Source organism: Elaeis guineensis, chromosome 13 (assembly GCF_000442705.2).
Source record: "Elaeis guineensis isolate ETL-2024a chromosome 13, EG11, whole genome shotgun sequence".
In the NCBI taxonomy this organism is placed as follows: Eukaryota; Viridiplantae; Streptophyta; class Magnoliopsida; order Arecales; family Arecaceae; genus Elaeis; species Elaeis guineensis.
This window is the reverse complement of record NC_026005.2, coordinates 38,986,126-38,992,929: the sequence shown is the minus strand read 5'-3', so window position 1 is coordinate 38,992,929 and position 6,804 is coordinate 38,986,126. Positions and strand designations below refer to the sequence as shown.

Here is a 6,804-nt window from a genome sequence, read left to right as displayed (position 1 = left end):
CTTTAGACTAAAGTCCAAGTCTTTAGTATTAATAATTTATGTACTAATATAGGTCTGATTTTTCTTTATGCAGCTATGGCCACTACCCTTTCGCTCCGGTCATTATTAGATAATGACAAGCTCATGGGATCTAATTTTGATAGCTGGTATCAAAAATTAAAAATCGTCCTTGAGCATGAGCGGATCCTTTATGTAGTTACGGATCCGGCACCTGAGGAGCCAGCCCCGAATGCTAGAAGGGCGGTCTGAGACACTTACCAGAAGTGGCTCAACGACTGCACCACCGTTCGGTGCATTATGCTGGCGGCAATGAATGATGAGTTCAACCGCAGGTTTGAGAACGTCCAACCACAAGAGATGCTTCAAATATTGAATGACTCCTTTGGCACGCCTGATGACATTGAAAGGCACAAAACTAGTTGTGCCATTTTCAATGCTCGGATGAGGGATGGAGCCTCAGTCACTGATCATGTACTGTACATGATCGAAATGATTGAGCACCTAAGTAAACTGGGCTTTCCCCTACATGAGCAGCTCGGTAAGGATGCGATCCTTAATTCTCTGCCCAAGTCCTACCTTCCCTTCCTTACTCATTTTCGAATGACAAAACCTACAGTGAACTACCACGGCTTGTTGGGGTTGCTATAGAACTTTAAGAAGGACCACCAGCTCCATAAGGAGTCGGTAAATATTGTGGGAGGGTCTTCTTCTGGTCGTCGACCCTTTAAGAAAGGGAAGAAGAACAAGAAGAAAAAGAATAAGAAGGTGCTGCTGCATGCTGGGATGTCTGCACAGGGTCAGACCAAGAAGCGTAAGCCCGACCAGAGCCAGGTGGAGTGCTTCTTTTGCAAGAAGCAGGGGCACTGGAAGAGGAACTGTCCTCTATACATTGCCTTACTGGACCCGAACAGGCCGAAGAAGAAGCAAGGTACTTATATGATAATACCTTGCAACTTTTTCATTTGTGATACTACTGCCTGGGTATTGGATATCGAAAGCCCTTATCATATTTGCAATTCGATGCAGGGTCTGCAGGTCAGTAGGAGATTTGATGAAGGCGAGAGATTCCTGAACGTTGGAGATGGAAGCAAAGTTCCAATTCTAGCATTAGGAATCATGAACCTTGTAATCAATTCTCAAAATATAATTCTGAGTGAATGTCACTATTGTCCAAGCTTTTTATTAAATATTATTTTTGTAGGCCTTTTGGCCATGAACGGTTATTAATTTTTAAAAAGAAACGTTTGCAATATCATTTTGAATAGTGTTACAATGTTTGTTGGACAACTTAATAATGAAATTTACTTTCTATCACAACCTGTTAATGTGGTTCAAACCTCCGGTATACACCCTAGAATAGATAATATGTCAGAAGTCTATCTTTGGCACTGTAGGCTAGGTCATATGAAAAAGAATAGGATAAACAGGTTGGCTCAAGAAGGAATTCTTGAAGTAGGTGATTATGAATCACTTCCAACCTATGAGTCCTGTCTTCTTGGTAAAATGACCAAGTCATCTTTTACTGAAAAAGGTGAGCAAGCCAGTGAACTCTTTTACTGGAAAATGACCAAGTCATCTTTTACTGGAAAAGGCTTGTTACCTTCTAAATAGGGTTTCGAGTAAGTCTGTAACCAAAATGCCATATGAGATATGGATAGGACGTAAGTCAGTACTCTCGCACCTTAGGGTTTGGGGGTGTCCGGCTTATGTTAATCATTTAATTACGGACAAGCTTAAACTTAGGTCTGACAAGTGTAATTTTATAGGGTACCCAAAAGAGACCAAAGGGTATTACTTTTACCTAGCTGATAAGCAAAAAGTGTTTGTCAGCCTAAGGCAATCTTTTTGGAAAGGAAGTTCCTTGGTGAAAGGACTGTTGCCTCTAAGGTCGAACTTGACGAAATTGGATAGGTGAAAAATCCGACGTAAGTTGTTGAACCTGAACCGGATTTGATTAGATCAGATCCGAAGCCCATTGTTCAAGCACCCTTAAGGTGATCTGGTAGAGTACCACGTCAACCAGATAGATACTATGGTTTCTTGATCCAGGACGACGATCCTATCGAACTTGATGAAAATGATGAGGATCCGATCACCTACATGGATGCAATGCAGAGACCCGACTCTGAGAAATGGCTAGAGGCCATGAAATCTGAAATGGAGTCCATGAAGGTCAACGATGTGTGGACATTGATTGACCCACCCGAAGGAGTAAAACCCATAGGGTGTAAGTGGGTCTTCAAGAGGAAGAGGGGCGCAGACGGAAATATGAAAACCTATAAAGCCCGTCTAGTTGCCAAGGGATATCATCAACGTTAGGGTATAGACTATGACGAGACATTTTCTCCTATGGCAATGCTCAAATCCATTCGGATTATGCTTGCGATAGCTGTCCATCTGGACTATGAAATCTGACAGATGGATGTGAAGACAGCTTTCCTAAATGAAGAGCTGGATGAAGAGGTGTATATGATACAACCTGAAGGATTCACATCCACAGATGAGTCTAAGGTGTGCAGACTACAGAGGTCCATTTATGGACTTAAGCAGGCATCCCGGAGTTAGAACATATATTTTGATAGAATGATCAAGACGTATGGCTTCGTTAAGAACGGAGAAGAGCCCTACATTTATAAGTGGGCTAATGGTCCAGTAGTAGTATTTCTTGTATTGTATGTGGATGACATTCTCTTAATGGATAATGATATCCCTACATTATAGGGAATAAAGATTTGGCTGTCGTCACAGTTCTCCATGAAAGATCTGGGAGAAGCTTCCTACATCCTAGGGATGAGGATCTATAGGGATAGATCTAAAAGGTTGCTTGGTTTATCCCAGTCTACGTACATAGATACTATGCTGAAGAGGTTCAGTATGGAGAATTCCAAGAAAGGCTATCTACCGATAGGCCATGGAATTTCTCTCTCGAAGAGAGATTGTCCGACAACACCTCAAGAGAGAGAACGTATGGGTAGGATTTCATATGCTTCGACAGTGGGATCTATCATGTATGCCATGACATGTACATGACCAGATGTGGCATACTCACTAGGGGTAGTGAATAGATACCAATCTGATCCAGGGGAGAATCACTGGAAGGTTGTTAAAACCATTCTGAAGTATTTAAGAAATACTAAGGACCAGTGGCTTGTTTATGGTGAATCAGACTTGAGACTTATAGGGTTTACAGACTCTAGTTTCCAGTCTAATCATGATGACAGCAAAAGTATGTCAGGATTTATTTTTACCCTTAATGGTGGGGCTATCTGCTGGAAGAGTTCCAAGAAACACACAGTAGCTGATTCAGTTTGCGAGGTGGAGTATGTCACTGCATCAGATGCTGCCAAAGAAGTGGTGTGGCTGAGGAAATTCATCACCAAGCTCGGAGTAGCACCCTCCCTTGTTGGTCCAGTTCTGCTCTACTATGACAGCTCTGGAGCCATTGCTCAGGCGAAGGAACCCAAGGCACACCAGCGGACGAAGCATATTCTGCACTGCTACCATCTCATCCGAGAAATTATGGATCGAGGTGACGTCGACCTTCAGAAGATCGACGGAAAGGAGAACCTGGCCGATCCATTCACTAAAGCCATTGCGGTGAAGGAGTTCGACGACTACAAGTCGAAGATGGGTATTAGATACTGCACCGATTGGCTTAGGCCAAGTGGGAGATTGTTGGGAAGAGTGTCCCAAAGCCAATCGTCAGTCTGTTGACGGTTGTGCTCATTTTTGTATATGTACATGAATTATGAATTAATAAAACTTATTTTGATATTTTTCATCATAAAATATTTCATCTTCTAATGAGCTCCTATGTTGTGGTGAAGTCCTTAGGACTATTTAAGCTCGACAAAGGAGGATTTATCGTTTAGTCCTTAAATCTGTTTGCGACCAAATGATATATTGTTACCAAGGATGACAACGTTTATCAAACATAGGTCATTGTGTGCCATATAGGTTGGTTGTCCTCTTAACCAATGAGTGTGGAGACACTGGTATGGCATACAGGTGAGATATAAGGGTACACCTGCAATGAACGTGACCGACTCCGGAGCTATTTCTGCTGTCAAGATTTGCTCCGATGGAATATGGGTATAAATTTCTCTCCGACCTGAGACCACCACGGTGACTTGCAAGCAACTCACTGCACTTAGGCACTGGACTACCTAAATTTCTAATTCAGTGACAGAAGGCTGCTGGGTGTAGTCAAGTACTTGACTTATCGGTGCGTGTGTCAAGATGGGATTGACCACTCCAGTTTAGGAGCTGTGTACAGTCGTGTTTCAATTTAGCAAAATCTTGGCCAGGGTAGTCTTTGTGAGGAGTCACAGGACTATTTGAGTTAAGCACGCTTCAAATGATCTAATCAGGGTTGACAGTTTAACTCTGAGTCATCCTAAACACAGAGGTCAAAAGGATGAATTATACAGTAACCATATTCACGTAGGTTCTGAGTGTTGCGATTGCGACCATTCGATCTATCCAGTCATCGGGTACCATTGCTAGATGGTCACTTTGATTAGTACAGGAATTGATTCCTGTGCTACCGGCTTAGGTTCGAACCTGCAGGGTCACACACATTAGAGGTTCCTATCTGATCTGATAGCTGGTGAAGAGTTCTTCATGTCTAAGATTTTTTGATCAAGAATCAGAATTCTCTGATCATGAATTCCACACATTTTGGGTACCGGGGTCAAGAGTCCCACTGGTTTGGGACTTTTCGATCAGGGTTACATATCGATGAATTCTGATGCCCGATTACCCATCGAATTTGGACTCAATATTTATGAGAGATTTAGTTAGTGACTTGATCACTAATTAACTCAATTTGATTGAGTAATTATTTTTGGATCAAGTCCAATTGAATTGGATTCAGTTGGGTTTGACCCGATTAGATTAAAAGTTGACCTAATCGTCGAGATGGTTTGGTCCCTGATTTGATCAAGGGTTGGGCTTAATCAATTCTTGATTTGATTAAGATTTTATTGAGCCTAATTAAGCCTAATTAAGTTGGGTTTAAATTTATCTAATTGGCTCTAACTTATTTGGTTCAATTAGGTTGGTTTAAATAATGAAACCACCTTGACCCATTCTCCTTGCGCCACCTCACTTCCACTGCGCCCATTTGAATTCACGAGAAGGAAGTTCTCATGAATTTTTCCTCACACAAAGCCCTCCTCACACCCTACTTTAATACGCCAAATGAGTGGATAAGGATGATTGGTTGGCCATTCAAATCCAAAATAAAGTTTGAATTTGAATGAGCAACCAATCTTAGTGCCTTGACCTTATCCTCTTTTAGCACCCCATTTATTACACGAGAAAATGGTTCTCATGAAATCACTCACGTACAAATTAAGCCACACCCTCATCTTCTCACATCCTTAGTGGATAGAGATAAATTGGTTTCCATTTGAATTAAAAATTTGATTTGAATTCAAATGTGCAATTACTCATCTTTATCCTCTCACATGGATAAGATGTTTGACCTTATTTTAAAAGGAGGAGAAGAGTGGGGCATGTGTAAGAAAAATTTTGGAGAGAAAAATTTGGGCGTGAGGAATCCTTGTGTGCAAGGTGAAGGTCTATATCCTTCCGAGAGAAAAAGAAAGAAAAGAAAGAAAAAGTGTGCGCAGGGTTTCAGTGAGTTCTTCAGGGTTTCAACCTAGAGTTTGAAAAGTGAGAAGGTGAGCTACGAGTGTCGTGAGCCCACCAAATTTTAGAAAAATCTTCAACATCCTCTTAAACACATCTGCTGATGATCTGGAGCATTTGAAGAATCGGCAGACATCAATCGAAGGAGTTCGATCAGCATCGATCGTCGAAAGGGCTCTACAACGAGCTAGCACTCGTAAGGAGTCGATCAGATCGGGAGCTTCATGTGGATGATCCACAGAAGATAGATATATTGTGTGGCTGCATCACGATGATCAGACTCTCCCGATAGTGATCAGATTACAGCGATCTACTATCCGCACAAAGGTATTGTGTTTAGAACATATTACAGTAAAGTGTTTACTATTCAAATTTGAATTTCAAATTTAAATGCATGCATGCTATATATCATATTTAGATCCTAGTGTAAGATAAATTCATGTTAATTAATTAGATTAATTAATATTTTTCCACTTTTAAATCATAATTTTGAAAAAGTTTTAAAATTTACATTTTACCCCTGCACTGAATTTCCCCACAGAATGTCCCACCACATGATGCATCAACCATTTGTCAGTGTTTCTCCGATAGACCATCATAAAAATACTGACAAAGTTGCCATTTAGGGACAGCATGGTGTGGACATTTACGAATGAGGTCCCTTAACCTTTCCAATGTCTCATGAAAAAGTTTACCCTCCAATTGAGAAAAACTAGTGATAGCTTTTCTAATTTGATTTGTTTTTCTAATTGGAAAGTATTTCTTGAAAAATTCTCTTTGAAGATGATCCCAAGTTGAAATGGTTATAGAGTCTAAGGAGTTTAACCAATGCTTAGCTTTATCCTTAAGTGAGAAAGGGAACAGTTTCAACCTAAGGGCATCATCGGAGAAGTTTTGGATTTTTACTATGGAACAAATTTCAAAAAATTCATCCAAGTGTTTGTATGGGTCCTTATTACTAAGTCCATAGAATGATGGCAATATTTGAATAATGCTAGACTTAATCTCATATTGGTAGCTTCTACTGGAGGTGCTTGAATGCATGGAGAGTAGGTATACGAGGATGGAGTGAAATATTCTCTCAATGAGCGTGGAGGATTAGGCTCACCAGGTGTAGCCATGTTTCTAACTCGGATAGTCCTAAGAGTC

The 6,804-nt window shown here is 40.8% G+C and overlaps 1 non-coding gene across 1 annotated transcript; it reads left to right on the top strand.

Moving 5' to 3' along the window:
- Nucleotides 1–6,283: 6,283 nt before the first annotated feature.
- LOC140853521 (small nucleolar RNA R71) lies at nucleotides 6,284–6,389 on the top strand. Its single transcript, XR_012136591.1, has one exon. It is a non-coding gene; the product is annotated as a small nucleolar RNA R71 (small nucleolar RNA).
- The last annotated feature ends 415 nt before the right edge of the window (nucleotides 6,390–6,804 follow it).